This window comes from Stenella coeruleoalba (assembly GCF_951394435.1).
Source record: "Stenella coeruleoalba genome assembly, chromosome: 13".
Lineage (NCBI taxonomy): Eukaryota > Metazoa > Chordata > Mammalia > Artiodactyla > Delphinidae > Stenella > Stenella coeruleoalba.
The window spans coordinates 85339514-85366100 of NC_137159.1; the positions used below are offsets into that span (position 1 = coordinate 85339514).

A 26587-nucleotide genomic window follows, 5' to 3' on the forward strand; every position below is an offset into this window, starting at 1 on the left:
ATGGATACTGACACAATGTTCATGGATAGGAGAACTCAATATCAAAAAAAGTCAATTTTTTCTCAATTGATGTATAGATTGACTGCAATCCAAGCAAATTCCCCACAAGTTTTGTTGTTGTTTTTATTGTTGCTATTGCTGTTTCATAAACTAACTCTAAAATCTCTATAGAAGAGCAAAAGTCCACGTACAGCCAAACATCACCCAATAAGAGGGAAAAGATGAAAGGACCAAATATCAAGACTTCGTAGAGAGCTACAGTCATTAAGAGCAGGCAGCACTGATACAGAGGTGGGCAAATTAACCAACATACAAATAGAGACAACACAGAAAAACAAACCCATGCACTTAGGGAAACTCAATATATTACAGACTGTATATCCCAGATCAATAGAAAAACAGGATTATTCAATAAGTGGTACTAGGAGAATTATTATTCTTTATGGATAAAAATAATCCTGGATTCTTCTATCACACACAAAAATTAATTACAAATAATTGTAAAACTGATAAAAGAAAATAAGGGAGTAACTTATAACCTTGGGATACAGAAGAATATCTTAAATGAAAGGTTCTAACTATAAATGGCCAAGGTTGTATACATTAAATACATTAAAATCAAGAACTTCTGTTCATCAAAAAGCACCTTGTGAAAATATATGGCACAAAATAGAAGGTAATATTTTTAACAGTATGAATCTTCAGAATATATAAAGAATGCTTTCAAGTCAATGAAAAAAAATATACAACCCATTGGGAAACTAGAACAAGGAGATGAACAGTCCTTTTACAATAGATGAAACAGATGATAATTAAATATGTGAAAAGAAGCTCAATATTATTGGTACATCAAGTTCACTTCACTATTAATTTGTCAAAAATTAAGAAGTCCAATAACACCAAGTGTTGGGATAAGGCAGACATGAATCTTAAAGGACACTTTTATTCACTGCTGATGGCAATGTGCATTGGTGGTATAATCACTATGGAAATCACCAGGACATTTTCTTGTAAAGTTGGTCATGAATTAGCCTTTCTTCAGGCCCAAACTCTCCTCCTAGGTATATAACCAAGGAAAAAACATAGTGTACGTATAGCAGAGATATATGTGCAGGAATATAAATAGCAGAGTATTTTGTGACAGTAAAAGACTGAAAATGACTCAAACACCCACTGACAGGAGGAAGCATGGATGTTAACCTTATCAGATATTATGTAAGCGAGATGAATAAATATAGCTACACGGAACAAGGTGGTTAAATCTTAGAAACAAAACACTGAACAACAGCATGACACAATTTTTAATGAGTAACATTATATATACTTTTAGGAGTACAGACTACCAAAAATAGCAAGGGAAGATTAAATGATAGTGCAGGGAAAAGCAGTCAGATAGAGGAAAATGTCGACATCAATATCACAGTGTTAATGATATTTTTGTTTAAGAGACAGGTTCATGGATATTCATTAATTATGCTTCATAACTCACATACATAAAGTGTTGTATGTACTGGATCCGACTTTAAAAGATCTGCACATTTCTTTAAAAGATCTGCTTAGAATGGTGTTGTCTAATCTGGTTCAGATTTAAAATGAGTATCTTTTCATGGGTACTAAATTTTCTAGATGGGGAAATCAAAAAAAATAAAAAAAAATAAAAATCAATAGTGGTTTCCTCTGGGGAGGACAAGGAGATGAAGCATTTACATTTGTATTCAATAACCTGTCTATATTTTAATAATTTTACTACATGCATATACGTATTTAAAAAATTAAGTACCCAGCTTAATTGGTAAGCTTTAGGAACTCGAATTTGGTGGTTATGAGCAACAATAGCTCATTGGATTCAGAAAGATCATTGTTGATTCATCATCAATGAAATTAAAGAAAACAAGGATGTCCGGGCTGAGCTGGTGGCCAGCTCTCTGAACGGATGTCCTGGACCATGCCCACACCGCCCCCCAATCCCACGCCTCCATTGCCCCAGCCAGGGAGGCAGCTCTGGGCGCAAGAAGTCCAGATTCAACTCCAATACCAGCTCTTAAGGTCTACAGATTTCATGATCCTTTCAATAAAGAGGACATCCTTTGGGTCCTGTCCTATAAAAGAATAAGAACCTTCCTCAGATTATGTACTTGTAATTTCTTCTCTATTCTATTGGAAGCTTTTTGATTCCCTAAAAACGGGGGAAAAAGGACGATGAAATGTTTTCCCCTGGCTAGCCCCCTCTTCAAAGATTATGAAATACGATTTTTTTTCCCCATCTTGGAGCAATTTATACACAAAACATCCTGCTTCTTGTAAATCCTCACATTCAGTTCACTCACACAGTGGAGAAGTCACAGTCTGCTCTTCATTCTGATGTTTCAAAACCCCATAGTTCATTTGATTTTCTTTCTGGGGGATATTAGTGATAAGATTACACTCTCTGGTGTTCACTTCAGCTTGCACCACAGTGTTGAACTTGAACTGAGCAGAGAGAATCCAGAACACAATTACAAAGTACCCTGTGGTCATCTTATACAGCCTACACTTCCTAATACTTCTAGGAATGGATGCCCCAGAGCCCAACTGGCCTCTTCCCTCACCACACCAACCCCGCCCACTAATGGACTTCACAGTGATGTTCCAAAACTCCGCAAATAATTCATCACATTTCAATATATATGGCCCCTCCCATAGCTGGGTAGTTACTGCTGGCACTCAAGATGTCTTGCAAACCTAAATAACTTCCTGTTGGCATGGATGCAGAGGAACTGACATTCTAATACATTGCTCATGGGACTGCCAAATGTTACAGCCAATGTAGAAAACAGTTTGGAAGTTTCTTGTAAAGTTAACCATATCTAGCAAAAAAAAAAAAAAACTTAAATAACTTTGTTTCTGAAATTTCTGAACCAAGATGTTCTCCCAGACTTCCTAATCCTCCCTGCTTTCCTGGTGCTGAGAGTGCATACAAAACCTTCTTTATCAGGCAGAAAGGTCAAGTGAGATGTGGAAGTTGGGTGTCCTGGCTTTGCTGGGCTCCACCACCAACTTCCAGCTGCATCATCTTGAACAAGTTGCTTTCAGTCTTAGTTTTCCCAACTGGACAGTAGGAAGAACAATAGCTATAATCACAGGAGAGCTGTGTAAGCTAATAACAGTACACAGTGCACATGGAGGTTCATGTATGAACTCCAAAGCGATACACCAACGACAGCTATTAGCAGCCATCAGTAGTTACCTCATCTCTCCCTAGACATTTGGACAGTGGCTTCAGAAGCCAGAGAGTAAATCAAACTCTCTAGGGTTGTGGCTTCTCCCTGCTGTGCTGGAAGACATCCCTTAGCCAGATCCTCCAAAGTCCTGCAGCCCTCCCTAGTAATCAGAATATTCCTCCTCAGAGAACAAAACGCGCATGACTGCGGGAATGCCTAGCCCTCCTCACAGCTGTGAGCAACGTGCTTCCTGTCATCTTGTTTGCATCTTCTGTGGTTCCAAGGTCCAGTCCCACCTGCACACACACTACCCTCACTGCCCCTTCCCTCAGGTCCCAGAGGAGGCTGCAGGTGGTCATTTTATTTGCATTTGGTTCCTAACCAGTAAATAAGAGCTGAAAGTTGTTTACACATCATGAGAAATGTCCCCATCCTTCACGCACATCTGATCCTCACAAGGACTTCCGGGTAGGTAGGGAAGCATTGCTGTCATTCCCATTTTGCTATGAAAATATCCAGGCTCTGAGACGTCAGTGACTTTCCCAAGCTGCACTGGGCAGTTAGTGGTGAAGCTGGGCCTAGACCTGTCTTCTGACCCCCTGTGTCCATCACTTCCTACCACACCACAAAGCCTTGAATTTGCTCTGTGTGGCACAAAGCAGAGATTTTCTGGTTTTGTTGGAGAGGGGCTGGGCTATAGCCAAAAATAACCTTTTACAAGTACACAGGCCTTTAGCACATTCCTCAGTTGCCATTAAAAATTATAGAAGAATTTTAAATAGTTGCAGAATATGTAACTTCTGGCATATTGGAAATATTGCCTTTTTAAAATAAAGTAGCAACAGTTGAAAAAATGTAATTTTCAGTATATCATTTTTTTTAATATGCATGAATAGCTGAAGCAATCCTGAGAAAGAAGAACAAAGCTGAACACTTCTCAATTTCAAACTATATGATGCAGCTATGGTAATCAAAACAGTATGGTACTGGGTAAAACAGACACATAGATCAACAAAACATAATAAAAATCCCAGGAATAAACCCATATGTATAGGAGCAATTAATTTTCAACAAAGACACCAAGAATATACAATGGGGAAAGAATAATCTCTTCAATAAATGGTGTTCGAAAAACTGGATAGTCACATGCAAAAGACTGAAACTGGACCCCTAACTTACACCATAAATCTAGAAGAAAACCTAGGCAGTAAGCTCCTTAACACCAGCCTTGACAATGATTTTTTTTTTTATTTGACACCAAAAGCAAAGGCAACAAAAGCAATGTAAACAAAAAAAGTAAACATCAAACAAAAAAGCTTCCACACAGCAAAGGAAACCATCAACAAAATGAAAAGGCAACCTACAGAATGGGAAAAAAAATATTTGTAAATCCTATGTTTGATAAGGGGTTAATATCCAAAATATAGAAAGAACACATACAACTCAATAGTAAAAGTACAGGGCTTCCCTGGTGGCACAGTGGTTAAGAATCCACCTGCCAATGCAGGGGACACAGGTTCGAGCCCTGGTCCGGGAAGATCCCACATGCCATGGAGCAACTAAGCCTGTGCACCACAACTACTGAGCCTGCGCTCTAGAGCCTGCGAGCCACAACTACTGAGCCCATGTGCCACAACTACTGAAGCCCGTGCGCCTAGAGCCCGTGCTCCGCAACAACAGAAGCCACCGCAATAAGAAGTCCGTGCACTGCAATGAAGAGTAGCCTCTGCTCGCCTCAACTAGAGAAAGTCCACGCACAGCAACGAAGACCCAACACAGCCAAAAATAAATAAATAAATTTATTTAAAAAAATAGTAAAAGCATAAATAATCCAATTTTAAAATGGGCAAGGAACTTGAATAGATATTTCTCCAAAGGAAATGTACAAATGGCCAACAGGTACATGAAAAGATGCTCAACATCAACATTCATCAGGGAAACACAAATCAAACCACAAGGAGATGTCACCTCACACCTGTTAGGATGTCTATTATCAAAAAGACAAGAGGTAACAAATGCTGGCAAGGATGTGGAGAAGAGGGTACCCTTGGGCACATGATGGAGATGTAAACTGGTACAGCCACTATGGAAAACAGTTATGGAGGTTCCTCAAATTATTATAAATATAACTGCCATGTGATCTAGCAATCCCACTACTGGATATATGTCGAAGGAAACAAAATCATGAACTCAAAGAGATATCTGCACCCCCATGTTCACTGCAGCTCTATTCACAGCAGCCAAGGTATGGAAAAACCTAAGGGTCTGTCGGCAGACGAATAGATAAAGAAAACGTGATATGCGTGTGTGTGTGTGTGTGTATTTATTATTATTATTATTATTATTATTATTATTATTATTCAGCCTCAAAGAAAGAGGAAACCCTGCCATTTGCAACAACATGGATGAACCTGGAGGCTATTTCTCTGTCTGGAAATAAGCCAGACAGAGAAAAAGACCACACGATATCACTTACATGTGGAATCTAAAAAAAAAGGAAAGAAAGTAAAACTCAGAGAAACAGCAAAGAGTAGAAAGGTGGTTGCCAGGTGCAGGAGGGTGTGGGAAATAGGCAGAGGTTGGTAAACGAGTATAAACTTTCAGTTATAAGATGAATAAGATCTGAGGATCTAACGTACAACATGCTGACTATAGAGGCCCCTTGTTTAAACAAATACACTCAGAAAAAAATTTGAGAAAAAATACATTCATTTCAGTGCACCTCTCCATAGAAAATACCTTAATACATGATTTTATTATAACCATGTTTCAACTATATGTTTGTCCATATTATTTGCATATTTAGCTCCTTCCAATAACTTAAGAGATGAAGATAGTTTTCACTGTCAAACCAATGAGCCAATGAGAATTCCTTTCTATCAGAAAGATTTTACCTTGTTTTTAAATTCAGATAAGTGTGTTTATATATAGATGATAGATAAATTATGGAATACACCCATAAAGTCAGCCATTAAAATAAGTAAATTCAGGATTAAAATGAGATTGAGATAATTCAATTATGCTATGCAGTTTTCAATACATGATAATGACTAGATACTAAAGGTTTCCTCACTGATATTAATCAAGCCATGCTAAATGTAGCTAACATCATAAGTATGATAAAAGGATGATATTGCTCTGGTAAAAGTGCTTGCATGTGTTTGTGAAGCTCTGTTCTTAGGCTTTGGGGAATAATCAAAAACGTACTGTATTTTTTAAATCGGGGGGAAAATATTCCATTAATTTTGTTAAGCCACATGATCAAACTTTTGCTTTTGACTGTTTTCCCTGCTTTCCATCTTTTCTTTGTATTAGGAGCACAAGAGTGCCCAATGAATCTGTGCAAATCACTTTTTAAAAAAATCCTATCACTACCCTTAGCAAATCATAACGGTCCCCGACCAGCCACAGGAAAGAGTCTAACTCCAAACCTGCAGGGTCCAGCCCGAGTGGCCTTCTGTACTGCCTTCTCATCTCTGTCCCTCTCTCCTCTCCACTCAGACATGTCTCAGCCGTGAAGGGATCTAGTACTCAGCACCCACTTCTCACAGCCTCACTTCTGCTCTGTCCCGCGCTCAAGTTTTGGGAATTGGCGTTCCACATCTGCTTGTTAACATTAGTCAAAGGAAAACATAACAGCAGAGACCCGCCCCGTGTCTACTCTTCCATCCCTCTTGGCCTAAGCACATGACCTTGCACATAATAGATGCTCATTAAGTGTCTGCTGCTTGGCTGTCTAGAGAAGTCCACACTGCCCCAGGGAACAGGCACTTGCTTCTTCTTGATCAGTGGTTCTCGTTGCCTCTGCACTTTGGGATGTGGAAACACCGAGAACGCTCACGGAGACTTACCCAGGAAATACTGACTTGACAGCAGGGCTTAGAGGATAGCACGTATAGCTCTCAAAACAAAACAACAAAAAGAACAACAAAAAAATTTTTTTAATTAAAAAAACAAAGAAACTGCAATTGAGACAAATGTGGAAAATGTGGTCATTAAGATTTATTTGAACAGGGCCTTCCACCATAGCAACTCAGAACAGCATATTTAAGTGTTTCTATTTCTAAAAATATTGCTCGTGTAACTACCTCAGCCACTCCAAAACCATGAGAAGTTAAGCAGGGTATTGATATTTTCGATTCTAGTTAGAGTTTTAAACGACCTTTGCCTTAAAGCTTCACCAGCCAAGAGCAGGGTTGAGCCCAGCTGTCCCAGCTGCAGCTCTCCACATGCCGGCCATTCCCAAGGCTGAGTCAAGGCCAAGGCTCAGTTAAAGTTTCTTAACAGAAGATTTATTTTCTTACCAATGACATTCTCCACTGGGGGAAGAAAGAAAAAGAAAAAATGAAACTATCTTTTAGATATAGCTATGTCAATGACAGAAGTGTGAATTGGGGGTGGTTTATATCCAACGGAGGCCGTGTCTCTTTATAAAACCTAACCATTTAAAAATATCTTTGCTTGTGCTGGAATGCCATTTTCTGGTATTTTGGCTTCTTCAACATGAACCTTTTGTAACTATGAAGCCATTTCAGCTCTTGGAATTTGCTGGAGACAGATTCCCAAGCAGAACGTCCTGGGAGGTGGGAGTGGGCAGATTCAGGAAAGAATGCACAATTCCACTTGGCCTTGCAGTGCATTTGTTCCAGGGTGCTTTCATGTTTTCCTCATACCTGAGGGAACTCTGTCTCTGGACCAGCAAATGTACTGCAGAGAGGGATGCAGTAACCCTAAAACGTTAAAGTCGAGGTTAAAAAAAAAAAGAAAAAGAAAAATCCTCTTAGTGTCCAAGGCCTATGAAGAAGGGGAAGGGCGGCTTCAAATGTCAGCTGTCACATTTCCTGTGTCTTTACTGCACTGATGAGCTGGCTGCAGGCCTCCCTCTGCCTCAGCAAAGAAATGTGTTGGTAAGAAATTAGCAATATATTCCCAGTATTACCAGAGGAACATTGGTAATATCGGTATCTGGTTCGGGATTCAACAAGAGTTCTCGAGCAGGCCCTTTCACAGTGCAGGCAGTGAGGGAGCTCCCAGGTGGTCTAGTGGCTAGGACTCCACACTCTCACTACAAGTTCAATCCCTGGTCTAAGAACTAAGATCCCACAAGCCTAGAGGTGTGACCCAAAAAATTTAAAAAATAAAGGGCAGGCAGTGAAAAGGCAAAGTGGGGTGATGAGAACCTGAGGCTCGGGGCAAGGAACGCTGGAATTTAGGTTCCCGAAAGCACCCCAAATCCCCAGGTTCAGGCACACGGTCAGCCCACCACCTCTGGTCTCCCCAGCCATTCCCTCCAGTGTCCCCGGCCAGACAGCTCTGGCCCTTCTCCTGCACCTCCAATTCCCCTATCGCCCAGCCCAACCTCCTCACGACCGATGTCCTCTGTCCTCAAGTCACCGTGGCAATCTCCAGGTGACCTGGGCCATCTCTCTCCTGCAGATGCTATTGCTGGGCCACCCCTGTCAATCTGTCCCTCTCTGCTCAGCCAAATGACAATTCGATTCTTTTTTTTTTTTAATTTTATTGGAGTACAGTTGATTTACAAATGTATGTTAGTTTCAGGTGGACAGCAAAATGAATCCGTTATACTTACATATGTATCCATCATTCTTTTTCAGATTCTTTCCCCATATAGGTTATTACAGAATACTGAGTGGAGTTCCCCGTACTATACAGTAGGTCCTTGTTAGTTATCTATTTTATATACAGTAATGTGTGTGGGCCTAGACATTATCATATTAAGTGAAGTGAGTCAGACAGAGAAAGACAAATATCATATGATATCATGTATATGTGAAATATAATTAAAAATTGATACAAATGAACTTTTTTACAAAAGAGAAACAGACTCACAGTTCTCCATAATTCAATTCTTGAGCTATTGTGTGTGTGTGTGTGCCCTCAACTCCACAGCTGAACTGTCTAGAAAAACACACAATCTCACTGATGAGTACAGGTGGACTCTTACGACTAACAGGTGATCACTCCGCACCTCCTTCCCTTTTTCCCCAAACTTACAAGCCCTCCTGCACCATGGCTCTCTCAGCTGGTGACTTTACTTCCTATTTCACAAAGAAAATAAAAGCGATCAGAAGAAAACTCCTCTTCTGAGCACTACCTCGGCCCCCATGTATCTGTCATTTAGTCCGTCCCCCACCAGTAACTATCTGTGCTCTGCCTGAAGCAAACAACTCCACCTGTACATGAACGCACCTCCCTCACCCACTCAAGACATGCTTCCAGCAACCCTCTGTCCTATATTATCAACTTTTTACTCTCTACTGAATCATTCCCATCGGCGTATAAATAATGTTAATGCTTCCAACTCAAAACGAATTCTCTTGGCCTGACTCACCCCACCAGGTACCACCCCATTTTCGGCTTCCCTTTGCAGCAAACCTTCTCCAAACTGCCGTCAACAATCTCGGTCTCAGAGTTCTCCCTCCATCTTTCCCTCGGTTGCCATAGTCACCAGACCCACATGACATTTTGCTGTTTTTACCAAAGGCACCAATGACCTGCGTGGCACTGATCCAAGAGTCAATTCCAGTCTCCGCCTCATCTGGCCCATCCACACACTGGGCACAGCTCATCATCCCCTCCTTCTGAAGTGATTTCATGTGGCTTCCGAGATGCCTCACCCCTGGATTTCCCCTCCCTCTCCGGGGGCTGCCTCTTGGTGTCCCACTTCCTTTGCTCCTCCTAAAGCCGGAATGTTCCAGGGCCCAATCCTGAGAACTCCTCTCTCACTAGGATCTCACTGACCTTATTCCTTTAAATCCCAACTGCAGGCCAGAGACCCCCGTTGTACCTCCAGCTCAGATCACCATCTTCAACTATCGGATGTGGATATACCTGTCCACTCAGCATCTCCATTTGGGGGGGTCTTATAATCTCAAACTCAACCTGTTCAAAACTGAACTTCTAACCTCTTTTGGCACCAAACCCTCCCCACCCTGCAGACTTCCCCATCTCAGGTGGCGACAACTCCCTCTAGTTGCACAACCTAAAATCTCTGCCATCATGATGGACTTTCCCTTCTTCTCAAACCCCACACCCATTCTGCCAGGACATCGTAAAGGCTCTTTCTTCAAAATATATCTAGAATGTGACCACGTTTCCCTACTTCCACGGCTACCAGTGGCGCAGGCCACCAAATTATCTCTTGTCTGACTTCCTACAATGGATTTCTCTAATGACCTCTAAGTGGTCTCCTGGTCTACCCCCCATCATTCAACACTGATACCAGAATGAGCCTATCAAAATGGATCCCGTCCCTCCTCTGCCTAAAACGCTGCACTGATTTCCCATCGTAAAGCCTAGAATTCCCCCCAATAGCCCGCGATGCTAACAGGTTTCTGTTACCTCCTGACCACTGTCTGACCCCTCCGCCCGACTCACTGCTTCTGCTGGCTCCCCTGCCTCTCGGTGTTCCCCCAACGTGCTGCGATGCACAGACTGGACTCTGGGCCTTCACACCCACCTTTTCTTCTAGCTCCAAGTCTCTTGTCCCAGTCGGTTAAATGGCTAATTCTCACACTTCCTTAAATCCACGTTCAAATGTTGACTTTTTTATGAGACCTCCCGGAGCACTCCATTTAAAACTCCACCCCTCTAAACTTGGTAGCTTTTTATTTTCTCCACAACACTTATGCCTGGGAATGAGACATGAAATTTACTTCTTCACATGGTGGTCAGTCTCTTGGTGCCTGTCCCCACCCTCCACTCACACGCCGCCCCCGCCAACCTGGAATCTCCATGAGAGAAGTTTGCGTCCGTTGTGCTCACCGTGGGTCCTGGGTTAGAACAACACCTGGCACAATACGGCTGCTCAATCCATATGTTCTGGACAACTTAATGAATCACTGAGACCCTAGGGACGTCACTTTGATCTTCTAAACCTGTTTCCTGGTCTACAAAACCGGACTAGCAATAAGAGCCTCATGAGCTTGTTAAAAGCAGAAAATGAGGACCCGTGTGGTAGCCTTTGTAACATATTAATTACTATAACCGCTTAACATAATATGTTGAAGGCCATCCTCAAAACTCATTCAAGGGAAGCAAACTAGGCAATTGCTTATTTGGTGTGGTTTAAGAGGTACAGAAAAACCCATCCAGGTTGGGGTCTTTCCCAACAATGGCCTGAGAGCCCACCAAGAAGACATAAATGAACGTTTTCAAGCTTTCATTTTCCAATGTCAAAGTTACCTTTGAAAAGTCCTGATGGGAGGAGAGGAACGGTCTTCTGGCCAAATCCTGGTGTCCTGATGTGCTCAGCTGGCCCTCTCTCTCATGGCAGGCTGCCCATCTGGAGTAGTGGGGGAAGATCTCTGGCACTGGGGTCCCTGCAGACCTGGGGGATGGGGAGTGTATCAGACTCAGCAGGGTGAACACCTGGGGAGCAGGAGAAGGGCACAGGAGCTTAGAGAGCAGGTTGGGGGGTGGCAGGGGGCAGCAAAGATCATTGTGCTGATTTAGAACCCAGCATCAGCCTTTCAAATCCCCAACCCAAGGGGGAAAGCTATTGATATAACTACTAGAAATCTAATCTGATCAACATTTGGAAGGTACCACCGGAGAAGAAACTAAGGTTTATGGTATAGGTAACCAAATTCCACAAAGAAGTTAACAGATAAATCTACCAACACAGACAATTCTCAGATAACAATGTGTCCCTGGGTCTCCATTTCTGTCCCCTCCTTTTCCAATCACAGCCATTCAGGTTTGCCCCAGTGGGACTCCTACAGGCAGAGGTTTAGGGCCATAGAAAAGTTTAAACATAAGGCAAGATTATGTTAACTGTAATCCCCAGGGCAACCACTAACAAAACAACTGAAAAATGTATAAGACATGAACAACAGAATTAAAATGGTATGCTAGAAACTAACACAAAAGAAGGCAAAATGGAGGAATAAAGGAACACAAAAGACATAAGATCCATAAGGAAAAAAAGCAAAACGGCAGAAATAAATTCTATCTTATCAGTAGTTACACTAAATGGTCTAAACGCTCCAATCAAAAGGCAGAAATTGGTACAATGGATAAATAACATATGCTGTTAGAAGAGCACCAGAACAGAATCAAAAAGAATAAAATACTTATGAATAAATTTAACAAGATATGCAAGATTTGTACATTGAAAACTACCAATATATCATTACAAGAAATGAAAAACTAAGTAAACAGAAAGGACATCCTGTGCTCATGGGTTGGAAGACAATATTGTTAAGACAGCACTACTCCCCAAATAGGTCTTCAGATTCAATGCAATCTCTATTAAATTCTCAGCTTTCTTTTTTGCAGAAATTGACAAGCAGTTCTTAAAATTCATACAGAAATCCAAGACATCTCACATAGCCAAAAGAACCTTGAAAAAGAAAAGCAAAGTTGGAGAATTCACACTTTTGGATGTCAAAAAAAAAAAAAACGCTATTGTAATCAAGAGAGTATGATACTGGCATAAGGAAAGACATAGAGCGCAATGGCTTAGAATTGACAGTCCAGAAATAAACTCATACATTTACGGTTAATTGATTTTCGCCAAGACTGCCATGACAACCCAGAGGGCAAATGATAGGCTTTTCAGCAAATGATACTGACATTCAGAAAATGAATCTCTACACAGACCTTACACCTTTCACAAAAATTAATTCAGAATGGATTGTACACCTAAATGGAAGAGCAGAAATTATAAAACTCTTAGAAGAAAGCATAGGAGTAAATCCTTGTGACCTGAGATTACGTACTAGTTTCTTAGATATGTCACCAAAAGCACAAACAGCAAAAGAAAAGTTAGATAAACTGAGACTCCACCAAAATTGCAAAGTTTTGTGTGTTATAGAACACCATCAATAAAGTTACATCAACCCACAGAAAGGGAGAAAACATATACAAGTCATGTACCTGATAAGGACTTTGTATCCGGATTATAGAAAGAACACATTCAAATCAACAATAAAAAGACAAATAACCAAATTAAAAAAATGGGCAAAAGATCGGAATAGACATTTCTCCAAAAAAGATATCCAAATGCCCAATAAGCACATTTAAAAATGTTCAACATGGTTATTCAATTATGGAAATGCGAATCAAAACCATAATGAGATACCACGTCACACCCACTAGGATGACTAGAATCAGACAGAAGATAACAAGCATGGGTGTGGGTGTGGAGAATTCTGAACACTTACACATTGCTACTGGAAACTGAAGTGGGGCAGCTGCTTTGGGAAATAGTTTGGCAGCTCCTCATAGGGTTAAACACAGAGTCACATATGGCCCAGCAATCCCACATCTAGGTATGCACCCAAGAGGATGGAAAACAAATGTCCACAAACAACCTGTACATGGATGTTCATAGCAGCAGTATTCAAAATAGCCACAAAGTGGAAACAGCCCCAATGTCCATCAACTGGTGAATGTGAAAACAAGATGTGGTACGTCCACAGAACGGATTTGAAATGCTACAATAAGGATGAACTATGAATATATCATGCTAAGTAAAAAAAAAAAAAAAGAGTCAGACCAAAAAGGCTACAAACTGCAAGAAAGCATGTATATGGAATATCCACAACAGGTAAATCCAGAGGGACAAAAAGTAGATTCATGGTTTCCAGGGGTTTGAGCCAAGCAGAGTAAGGAGTGACGGCTATTGGATCAGGGATTTGGGAGGGAACTGAAAATGTTCTAGAGTTAGATGATGCTGATGCTTGTACAACTCTGTGAATATGCTGAAAATCCCTGAATTTTATACTTCAAAATGATGAATTTTATACTATATGAGTTACATCTCAATGAAACTATTATTGAAAAAGAAATATATCAACTGGAAAAAATGTAAAGGCATACTAACTCCAGAATTTCCCAAGTTTCTCTCTCCTCAAGTACAGCATCTGCTCATCAGAAATGCAACACCAGCATCTGAACTTGGCTTATTTTTAGGCATCTATGGTCAGGAAGCAAAGAACAAAATCAATTCTGTCTTTCTAGTCACTTCAAAGTAGGGCATCCAAGAGCAGCAGATGTTTCCATCGGAGTAGACGTGAGATACATCCCAATGGACAAATCCACATCTCCTCTGGAGCTAGCGCTTCCTCCCTGTGCTTTTACTAAAATGACAAGCTTTGCCCACGTGTGGCCTGAGCAAGTGAGTTTTCCTGCAATGCTCCTGACCAGCTCCCAAAGCCTACAGCCTTCAATGTGGAGGCTGAAACCTCTGAGCTACCCCCGCCCGTCACCTGGTCCCTGCACAGAGCAACCCTGTCCACCTGCAGGAAGCTCCTCCTCTGCCCTGAAGCATCAAGGTACCAACTTCAGAAAATATGACCCTGTGTTTGCACATCTTTTCTCTGCCTGTACTTGGCAATCAGTAAGAATCCTTCAAACAAAAGATAATACAAAAGTCTGCTTTACTACATGTTTCTGCCATTTTTCCCAGGTACGAAGAGCCAGTAAATAGAACTATAATCTTCAGCAAGAAAGAAAAGCTCTCGGTGAGCTGCTGCAGTGACAACAGAAGACTTTTAGCTACATTAGAAAAAGGTTCATGAAAAGAGGCTGCACGCAGAGCTCTCTGCCCGGAGGCTGTGCTGTGAGCCTGTGTGTTTTCAGGCTGCCAGCAGGTCGGAAAACCCCTGCCCACCTTCCAGAGCCCCACTCTGGGGGCTGCCTTACGCTGGCATCGCCTGGGCTCCACAAACAAGCAGGGGTTAAAGTATTAAAGTGCTGCAGTGTTTCCCACGGTGGTTCTTCAATCACACGTTTTGTGGAAGTGGTGGCCACCTCCAGCCTTGGCTCAATCCTCCAGGTATGAAACAGTGCCCTTCACAGAGCTCTGCTTACAGAGCTGCACAGATTGTGATCGGTCAGTCCCCATCCTAGGTCCCCACAAGCCCTGCTATTTTTAGTGCTGGTGTTGCAGAGAACTGGGAATATATGTACTGGGTTTTAGCAGAAACACCTATAGTAAACATTTATCAGTTATTAACCTTTTTTTTGCACTCCCACCATCTGGGTGGGAATGATACAGAAACGGATCTGCCATGATCCTGCTCTCAAGGAGATCAGAATTGATAGGAACTTTTATGCCCACACATTACTCTCCTGGGTGATCAAACATAAAAAACATTACTTTTTGTCACTGGAAGAAATATGACACACCACAGCCTAGGACCAGGCTTCTTGTTTCCTAAGTCTGTGCTCCTCTGGAATCTCAATTTCATTCCAATATAAATTTAATAAATTCACCCTTTTATAGGAACAGGGATGTTACATCAAATAACAAAGGTCTCAACTGTTTGGAATAACCTGAGAAAGCCAACCTGGTACAAAAATACACATTAAAGAAATTATTTCACCAACTATATGTACATCAATATATAAATGGGTCCTATTAGTGAGTTATATATAAGATTATTCCCTGCTAAATTAATTCACCAAACAAAGAACAGCTGGAATCACTAAAATAACCAGGCTTATTAGAAAAAAACTGGGGGAATTCCCTGGTGGTCCAGTGATTAAGACTCCGAGCTTCCACTGCAGGGGACACAGGTTCGATCCCTATTTGGGGAACAAAGATCCTTCATGCTGTGCCTCATGGCACGGCCAAAAAAAACAAAAACAAAAGAAAAAACTGGGGTTAGTGATAACCACTCAAAACCTTCAGAATTTCGTAATACATATACGCACACCCACATATATATATATACACATACTGCAGGATTGCTTGGCCCTGCTGAGGGAGCACTGTGGTCAGATCTAGGGTGGCAGGGGGCCAGGCGGAGCACTCCCTCACCTCCACACAGCAGCTCAGGTGCAGGCACACAGTAGCAGGAAAATGGACTTAGCCAAAAATGGGTTTTGCCAGGTGATTACTAAAGTGGGAGAAAGGGCCACATTTCAGAAAGAAGAGGATTGAAGACATAAGGGTGGCAGTGAACGCTGAAAAGAAAGTAGGGCTGACGATCCTGTGGGGATGAGGTATTTCTGAAGACCAGGAGCAAAAGGATTAGCTGCACTGAGGAACGATAGTGATCAGAGTGGGTGCTGGATGTCAGGTGTCGGAATAACCAGGTATCACTTTGGGAACGGGCAGATGACAGAATGCTTCACAGCACTCTTTGCAAGATAAAAACTGGAAAGTGACTTAAATGTCCATCAAAAGGGACAAGCTGAATAAATAAGATGGTGTCTTTCATATAAGTGAAGAAAGGAGCTGGACCTGCAGGCATTGGTATGAAGAGATGTCTAAGACATAACAGCAAATACAAAGGCATAATACATAACAATGTGTATAATAATCCCATTCACAAACATAAGTTTTAGTTATCCACTCACACACACACAAAATTTTTCTAGAAGAATGTAGAAAAAAACAGTTAGTGATCACTTTATACTAAAGAGAATTTTATTCCTCATTTTATTCCTAATTAAACGTTTTTGTTTCACTTTCTACACTTATAACTCTAAGCTTTTAGAACTAAAGATTTTCATGTAGTCTATTGCCCAGGAGATGCTAACATTGAGAGAAAGGAGTTATTTTTCTTTGGCCTCACCCAGGATCTCGTACTGCAAGCTGAATTAAAATCCCACAGAAAGCCCCATTGCTTTGCATTCCAGGGCTCCCTGAAGCAAATCCTTAGAGCGGGACTGGCTCTGCCATGGGCACAGGGATTAGAGTTAGTGGAGGCTCTTCCTTCTTCCTGTCTGTCTCTACACTGGATGGACATTGAGACTCCACTGGTTATCAGCACAGACTCCAGCTCACAGAGTGAGGTCCTCCCACTTACCTACGATTCCGTACACACGAGTACTCAAGAGAGATCCAAAGGCAGTCCCTCTACCTCTTCCCAATCTTTCAATTTCCAAATCAAGAACTGTCTTTTAGTTGCTGCTGGGCTTGAAAGTTCTTAATTCAAAAATCCGTGTAGTTCTACTCGGTTCAGCTTCTGTGGCCTCAGCAAGTGGAGGTTTTTGTATGTGCAATTTGTTTGACTCTGAGATGAATAGAGGTCTTGTCCGGCGTGTATAAAGCCATCTCTGTCTACGGGTATTGTATACTAATAGCATCACACACTGGGAGACAGAGGGCCCCACAGCCATCCCTTTGGAGTCGTCCTGCAGTTAGTTATTTCACATTTGTCTTCTCTGGAGGAAAATAAAACACGGTCTTCAGCAATGGAGATATTTGTCAAATTACAGCTATGGAACAGATTCATTGGCTCCTTAACTATCAATTAATTAAATGATTTTCAATTATCTTGTTGTGATAAAAGGCATTTGGCTAATACCATCACCCTTCCTGATTCTAAGAAATGACTCATAAAAATGAAGCTAATTCTTAGGTTTAAACCTGCTCACAAAGAGCAGATTGATTTACCCAACTGGATACTGAATTAGGCACAGATTAAGCAGCTTGTTATAGTAGAGGCATTACCACAGGAAAGAATGGTTTATTTAGAATGGTGAGATAAAACACACACCAACTTTAAGAACTTAGAAAATAACTCCTTTGACTATGTAGCTCGGAAAAAGAGAAAGGTGGATCTTTATGTGCTGATAAAGAAAAATCCAAAATAAGTAGAAAAAAAGCAATATGCAGCATTTCCCACTTAAAAAGGGAGGTGAGAGGGACTGGTGTGGAAGTAGATAAGAAACTGATAGCAGGTGCATCTGGTTCAGAAGATTAAAAGCCTGGGGCAGAAGGAAGAATTGCTTTGTACTGTAAAAGTTTTTATACTGTTAGACTTTTGAATTTTTAATGTGCTACATATGATTTTTATTGAGGTCAAATTCACATAGAATTAACCATTTTAAAGTTAACAGTTCAGTGCATTCAGTGCACTCACAATGTTGTACAAGCAGAACCTCAATCAAGTTCCAAGATAAGTCGCATCACCCCAAAATAGAGCCCATTACCTACTAAGCAGTTTGTCTCCACTCTCAGTCCAACCAGTCCCTGGCAACCAGAAATTGGCTTTCTGTCTCTATGGTTTTACCTATTCTGGGAACTTCATACAAAAGGAATAATACAATATGTGACCCTTTGTGTCTGGGTTCTTTTGCACTTCATTTTTAAAAACTAAAATTTAAATACAATATTTCCTGGAAAAATTCCATTCAAGTCATTCATTACGTTTTTCAAAAATATTTAAATGCCTAATATATGTAAATCGCTTATATCATGTCCCATAAATGACAGAACAATGAAATTAGCCATGAAAAGATTATTCAGCTAATTATGCTCCACTTCAAAGGGCAAAAAGTTATCAGCCTACTGAAGAGAAGTTTGAACACCTACCCTACGCAGAATCTCCTGCAAAGTATCATGAGTAATTTAGAAGGAAGAGAAGGTTAGATTCAAAGCTGGAAGGGAACAGAGGTTTCATTCACTTATAGGTTAAAAAGTCAAGGCCCAGACCCACAAAGTTCCCCAGCGTCACACCGCGGTTCTGAGTGCCCTGGTTTCCATTGATATCCTCTCCAGTCTCACAGCCAACGCCTTCACAAGGTTTGTTATTGAACAAAGGAGAGTAAGGCAGACTAGCACATGTGGGCAGAAAACTGTGAGGGTGGACACCTGAGGTTTCAGCTCTGACACATAAAGAGCTGTCACTCCCATTCTCACACGAAAGGGCTGGACAAACCCACAATCAGAAACTTTCTGGACCCATCAGAAAACTGAGGGCGCAGGGCAAACCAATCCCCTGAAATCTGGAGAGGTCACAAAGTCACAGCCAAGATCTGCTCACCAGAAGGAGAATCCTCTAGGCCACAACAGATAGGATCACCTACATGGTAATTTTCATGAATTGCTAGAAGTTGAGTATGAACTAGACTGAGCGAGAAAGAAACTACTAGGGGCCACAGTCTTGAGGAGGCCCCCATGCTTTGGTGGGTTTGACCTCTAGGAATCCCACCAGGTTCTCACAGTGAAGAACCAAGAAAATTCACTCCTGGTTCTAGCTTGGAGAGGGGAAGAGTAACCAATTGAAATATGCCCAGATGGTCTACATAACACAGGCCCATTCTGCAGCCCTCACCGAACCTGAAGAACAGCAATGACTCCACTCCAGTCCTGTCTCACCCTGTCTCACCCAAGGAGGAGCAAAATAGCTAAGAAACTCTTGTGAAGAACACAGCCCAGGTACACTGTCCTGCTGAAAGACTGAGGCTTAATGTTGAGAGTATAGAATGCTCCCCTGCCTCGCAACTTACAGCCCCATTAACAGGGCACCAGTATGGTAACAGTGAATTACAGGTGAGAGGGCTGCAGGAAACAGACACTCTCTAATGATGAGTTCTTAGGAAAGTTCTTAGGAAACCACAAAGACGTCAGGGAAGACAAAAAAGTTCATGAGAGGAATTTGAAGCCTCTGGCACCTACAGCTACAGCACACATTAAACATAGCTCAGCTCCTACCAACATTCACATAAAACCTCACCCTAAAGGCTTTCTACCTTAGTTCCTACTAACAAATACATCATGCTCAGCTATCAACAAAAAACCCACAAAGCATACCATATGCAAGAGAAATTGCAATCTGAAGAGACAGAGCAAGCATCAAGCCCAGACCCAGACATGACACAGGTACTGGAATTATCACACAGGGGATTAAAACAGCTACGGTTAATGCAATAAGGGTTCTTTTGGGGCAGCGCAGACAAAACACAAAGCCAATGGGTTATGAGGACTGAAAAAAAATGCACAACCTAAAAGTTGAGAATTATGTTTTATTTGGAGGATTTTCTGAGGACTTAAGCCTGGGAGACAGCCTCTCAAATCACTCTGAGGGACTGCTCTGAAGAGGTAAGGGAGGAACCAGGATTCAGAGGAGTTTTGCAACAAAAACCCAGTCTTCAGAACATTAAAAGATTACAGTTAATTAAAGAAAAAACAGACATCTCAAGTTAATGAATTTAGCACTTTTCTATGTATGGGAAGATATGAGTCTGGACTCATCCCGAAACCATTCCTTTGTTGTGCACCTCAGCTATCTAGGGCCAGTGTCCTACCTTTCTCCACCCTAAATCCCCTCAGGGTACACAGTTGGTGGTGGCTGCAGTGGCTGATGGCTTGATGGCCACAACATCTTTTGTCTACTGATGTGGCAGGTGACATTTTTCACCCACAGTTATGTAAACATAAAAATGGATTTTTTTTTAAGAATCAAAGGAAACGCTAGAAAACAAAACATTGTAAAGAATGAAGAATGCCTTAGTCGGGCTCATCAACAGAGTAAGCACAGTGAAAAGTCAGTGAGCTTGAAGACAGGTAAAAGAAAGTTCCCAAACTAAAATGCAAACCAAAAAGAAAGAGAGAGAGAGGGAGAGAGAGAGAGAGAGAGAGAAAGAAAGAAAGAAAGTAAGGGAGGGAGCGAGGAAGGAAGAGAACATCCAAGAACTGTAGGAAAATTTCAAATTTCAACAGGAGGAAAGTTCCCAAACTAAAATGCAAACAGAAATAAATAAATAAATAGATAGATAAATAAATAAATAAAAGAACATTCAAGAACTGTAGGAAAATTTCAATATACATACGGCCATAGGCATATGTCAGAATATGACATATACGTAATTAGAACACCAGAAAAAGAAAAAAGAGGAAAATATTTGAAGCAAGCATGGCCGAGAATTTCCCAAAATCAATTACAGACACCAAACCACAGATTCAGAAAGCTCAGAGAACATCAAATAGGAGAAATACCAAAATATGTACTCCTAGGCATACCATACTCAGTTGCATAAATCAAATACCAAATGAAAATCTTGAAAGAAGCCAGAAATGAAGGAGAAAAAACACTGTACCTATAGAGGAGCAGGAATAAGAAAGTAGATCTGACTTCTCTACAGAAACCGTACAAGCAAGTAAGTGCAGTGAACTATTTAAAATGTTGAAAGAAAGCCACTACCAAACTAAAATTCTATTTCCAGGAAAACTATCCCTCAAAAGTGAAGGAAAGGGCTTCCCTGGTGGCGCAGTGGTTGGGGGTCCGCCTGCCGATGCACAGGACGCAGGTTCGTGCCCCGGTCCGGGAGGATCCCGCGGAGCGACTGGGCCCGTGAGCCGTGGCTGCTGAGCCTGCGCGTCCAGACCCTGTGCTCCACAATGGGAGAGGCCACAGCAGTGAGAGGTCCACGTACCGCAAAAAAAAAAAAAAAAAAAAAAAAAAAAAGTGAGGGAAAAATAAATACTTCTTCAGACAAGCAAAAATTGAGGGAATCTACCATAAAAAATGTAAAGTTCTTCAGAGAGAAAGAAAATAAGTCAGAAACACAGATCAACATAAACACAGGGAAAGAGTTAGAGAGAAAATAAATGAAGGTAAAATATAATGTTTCATTTTTTAGTTTTCTTAATTGATCTAAAAGAAAAGTATTTAAAGCAGGAATAGAAACAGTGCATTGGGTGACTACAGAATATGGATAAGGGAAAAGAATGACAGTGAAGTCATAAGGGCAGGGAGAGAAGAATCAGGAATACCTGCTATAAGGCACCTTTCCTACATAGCAAGTGGTGTAGTGTTATCTGAAAGCTGACTTAGTTTAGTAAAATATGTGTATTGAATACATACATATATATATATATATACTATATATATATAGCAAACTCTAGGACAACCACTGAAAAAGGTTAAAAATAAGTATAACTGATATGCCAATAGAGGAGATAAAATAGAATGACATAAAATACTCAAAACCAGAGAAGTCAGAAAAAGGGGGAGAAAAAAACAAATAACAGATGTCATGAATAGAAAACAATTTCAACTATGGTAGGTATTAATCCAACTATATCAATAATCACTTTAAGTGTGAACGGTCTAACCATACCAGTTAAAAGTCAGAGATTTTCAGAGTGGATAAAATAGCAAGACTCAACTATATGTTGTCTAAAGAAACCCACTTTAAATAAAAAGACTCTGGTTAAAAATAAAGGAATGGAGAAAGACATAACATGTTAATGATAAAAGAAAGCTGGAGTAGCTATGTTAATTTCAAACAAAGCAGACTTCAGACCAAGGAAAATCATCAGGGATAAAGAAGGGCACTACGTAACAATAAAGGAGTCAATTCTCCAAGAAGACATAAAAATACTAAACGTGTATGCACCTAACAACATAGTGGCAACATACAGACGCAAAAACTGACAGACCTGCAAGGAGAAATAGACAAACCCACTATTATGGCTAGAGGCTTCCCCACTCCTTTCAGCAATGGACAGATTCAGCAAGAAGAAATGCAGTTAGTACATAGCTGACCTGAACAGCACTAAACAGTCAACTTGATTTATTTGACACATAGAATATTCCATCCAACAACAGCAGAATACACATTCTGCTAGCTCATATGGAGCACTCTAGGCCCTAAAACACATTTTAACAAATTAACAAAAACAACAAAAATCATACCGAGTATGCTTTCACTGCACAATGGAATTAAATTGGGAGTCAATAACAGAAAGAGAGCTGGAAAATCCCCAACTATCTGGAGATTAAACAGCACACTTCGAAATAACACATGGGCCAAAGAAGAAGCCTCAAGAGAAACTAACAATATTTTGAACTGAATGAAAATTAAAATATAACTTATCAAGATGAGCAGAATGTAGCAAACACAGTGCTTACAGGGAAATTTATAGCATTAACTGCCTATATGCCGGAAGAAGAAAGATCTAAAACCAATAATCAAAGCTTCCTCTTTAGAAAACTAGAGTAAAGAGAGCAACTTAGGCCTAAAACAAGCAGAAGAAAAGACATCATAAAAACTGGAGCAAAAATCAATGAAATCATAAACAGAACAAAACAGAGAAAAGCAACAAAACCAAGAGCTGATTCTTTGAAAGATCAGTAAAATTGATAAACATCTAGCTAGGCTAAAATTGTGATGGTTAAGATGGTACATAAAACATAAGGAGTGTGAGCTTTCAATAAGAAATGCACGTAGGACTAACCTCAGCCCATAGCCTGTATCTGCCATGTCTACCAGCAATGCAGTGGTTTAGAGCATTTTCACTGAAAATTTAAAGCAAAACAACAATCAAAAGAGAAAAATAAGGAAAGGAAGAAATGTGGCATTATTTCATTTAGACTGTGCTCAACAGAAACAGCTGAAAAGCTAGAGAAAATAACAGCCTTGATGGGTCTAATACTTTCCATTTCTGTGGACCAGAAGGGCAGTATTGTATCCAACCAGGACGTGCTTCCCAGATGGAATTTGAGAGCATTTAGAGGCAGTATTTGTCCGAGTTCCCAGACCCCTCACCACTTCCTCACATCTCATACCTGGCTGCCCCCGTCCCTGTGGAATTCTGAAGACTTATTCGTGACTCTGCCTTTTGGATAGAGCTTAAAGGCGTTTCTTCAGGTTTTCTCATTGGCGATTTATGAAATCCTCAGAGGAGCCAAAAAAAAGAAGTAGCCCTAGTACTAGTCTCACTTTTTAGGTGAATAAAATGGGACCGTTTACAGAGAGGTTAAAGGTTTTTGCAGAAGTGACCGATGAGATGTGAAGTCTGGGGCAGGATTCTGAGCCACCGGGCCTGCAGTCCTGCTCCGTTCAGCTCAGGCAGTGACCATAACCACAGGGCTAGGAGGTGCCCGGACTTCACAGGGCGAGTCATGGTTCTGACATGAACTGCCACTGCTGGGATGCAGGGGCATTAGCTACAAGCCAGCCTGAAAGAGCCCCCTTTCGGGAAAAATGTCAGTGTTTGTATTGCTTTATCTTGTTTAACAGAAGGGATGTCTACTAGTTTACACTCATTTCTCTTCAAGCCCTGGCAGCAGAACGTCCACTTGAGACACAGAGTTATTTGCTGAAATATATTTGTTGTATATGAAATAATAAAGTTTTTTGAGGGGGGAGTGCAGAATTTATAATTAAACGTTTTTAAACTGAAATAAGCCCACTATAAAATTAAACAGAACCACAATTTAAAAAATCAAAAATAGAAAAAAAATGTCACAATCCTTGTGAGTTAGGATTTCCTTTCTGTGGTATATTTTCCATCTTTGTACACATATCATGCATACACTTCAGTCTCATAATTGTTTTCATTTAATGATATATTTTAAACATTTTCCCATGACCATAATCTCTAAAAATCTTACCAAATAAGAGCGGGGTATTTGCTTATCCATATTTAGATGTTTGCCATTTGGGGCTATTATTAAAAACACACAAAGAAACAAATGAAGAGCCTTTGGGCCTCAAGCACTTCTTTTTCTCCAGACTGAGTATCATTTCCTTGAGCAAAATTCTCCAAAGTGCAACTGTCTGAAGTAATCATGTGGTTACAAATAAAAATCATGCATTTATCCTTCAGTCATCCCTTCCCCCAGATTAGACCTAGCAATTCATTCTTCCTGCTGAGGCAACATGATTTATATTTAAATGCTCCTGCTCTGCAGCAGGGCTCACTTCGTCATATTAGCAAATGTTCCCTGTAGCTAACTTATCTTAGGATTGTTTTTCAATTAAAAAAAATTTTAACCCAGAAATGTTTTATCTTACTACCCAAGGTATTTATTATCACATAACGGTAGCTACGCTGTAACTAGACTGATTTCTAGATAAGCAGAGTGGTATAAAGTACATGGGGTCCATGGAAGGAAAGACCCACACACAATCTAAGCTAAAATGATACAAACTACATTTGCAGCTTCTAGATGATTATTTTTATTAGCAGTTCATCTAAGGGTTTTTGTCACGTGGGGTCCGTTTATAAATGTCAGTGGTTTTAGAAACTACCATAGGGTAGTGTTTCAGAAAAAAGAGAAAACTTTTAAACCTTCAGGCAGTATCTTAATGTCCCTCATTTATTTATGTTTTTAACGTACTGAATTGCGATAAAAGCTTAGCACACTGAAGCTGGGTGTAAAAGGCCCTGTGCTGGGAATTCAAAACTGAGTGATAGGCCTGGCCCGCCATTTAGCGAGGCGCGTGTGATAAATAAATGGGGAAGTCTGAATCTCAGAAGGCAAAAGCATGGAGAGCAGTGCTTACCTCAGGGATGTTTTACTCCCAGAGGCCCCACCATGAATCATGCCAAACACTAAAAAGTACCCTCATTTCAGGTTGAATATGATTTTCTATATAACTGTGTCTTAACTCTCAGCTGACTAAATGACAGTTATATTTTGTTGACATAACACGACACGGGTGTTACCATCAATTTTGGCTTTTCAGGTTTTGGGCTTCTTTTCGTTTCTTGTTTTTTTATAATACTTTGGAGCTAATACTTGTTTCCAGGCTTTTAAAATACTCAATTTTGCAAAGCTCGCAGGCCCTAGGCACCGTGCCTGCTGTGATCGCGAGTGAAAGGATGCTGACTCAACTCCGTGTCATCCGCAAAATGCCAGGGCAGTTCAGAGCCAGGATGAGGTCCAAAGGGGCCACGCAGAGCTCCCAGGAACCGGCAGGAAGAGAAGCAGCTGGTGAGCCAGGATGACCACAGGAGAAGGCAGAGTGCCGAGTCAGGAAAACGGAGGTGAGCCTGGGATGCAGGGAAAAGCAGGTGATGTGGAGGCAGAGGTATCCTGGGTCGCCCTGGACCATGGCAGTGTGTCCAGTGACTGCGGGGAATACAGCCAGCCAAGGACAGCAGGCCAGAGAATGGAAAAGGCAGGCGAAAGAAACACATCTCAAAGATGCAGGGAAAAAAAAGCTGGCAGCTCTGAAAGTGGGGATGCAAACAAGGCAGGCACCGTTGCCAGGAATGAGGACGACAGCTCTCCGGAGGTCAGCTAGAGAAGGATGCCTGGGTGGGTGGCTGACCAGCTGGAGAAAACACTCTAGAACATCTTAGGCGAGATGTGTGGACTCAGGCCAGGCACAGGTGGCAAGATTCACCAAGAGGGGACGTGTGGGAGAGGATTCTCTCAACCAGTCTCCATTGGGCATCTAGTGGTGGAGGACTGGTGGATACACTTGACCTGATCCTGGACAGCGGGTGGCCAGAAGCCGATGTCCCAGGGCAAGCCAGGTGGACACTGTGAGCCACGGGGGACTTGGGAGAGAAAACCAGGAAGGCGGCTATTAACCCGAGGCCGGAAGTTGACAGTCGAGGCAGATTTCAATGATCAAGGAGCTTTGTAAAGAAAAGTGTTCATCTAAGGCGAGCCCCTCCTTTTACACATAAAACATAAAAGTCCAGGACTTGCATCTGAATTGGTACTGAATGGACTCAGTGGAATGCTTGAATCTGAATAGCGAAGGCTGTGGAGAAGAGGATGGGCCGAGCTGGGCAGGAATCTCAAGCATCCAGGACTAAACTCAAGAGAGAACCGTCCAGTGACAGTAAACTCGACACAAGTCAGGCCCAGACCCGCTCCTGGCCGGCCCCACCAGTGCCAAGTCCCCAGGTGGCCAGGTTCTAGAAGGGGGCAGAGCTG

General features: G+C 41.3%; 1 protein-coding gene across 6 annotated transcripts in view; it reads right to left on the minus strand.

The window, feature by feature from the left end:
* The window catches only part of RNF144A (ring finger protein 144A), a 115853-nt gene that overhangs the window by 80040 nt on the left and 9226 nt on the right, over positions 1-26587 (minus strand). For 4 of the 6 annotated variants that reach the window (XM_079940113.1, XM_079940109.1, XM_079940110.1 and 1 more), the window contains one exon: positions 11406-11550. The exons of the other annotated variants lie outside the window; for them this stretch is intronic. The gene's annotated coding sequence lies outside the window, so the exon portion shown is untranslated. The remainder of the gene's footprint in view (positions 1-11405; positions 11551-26587) is intronic. 6 annotated transcript variants of the gene reach the window in all.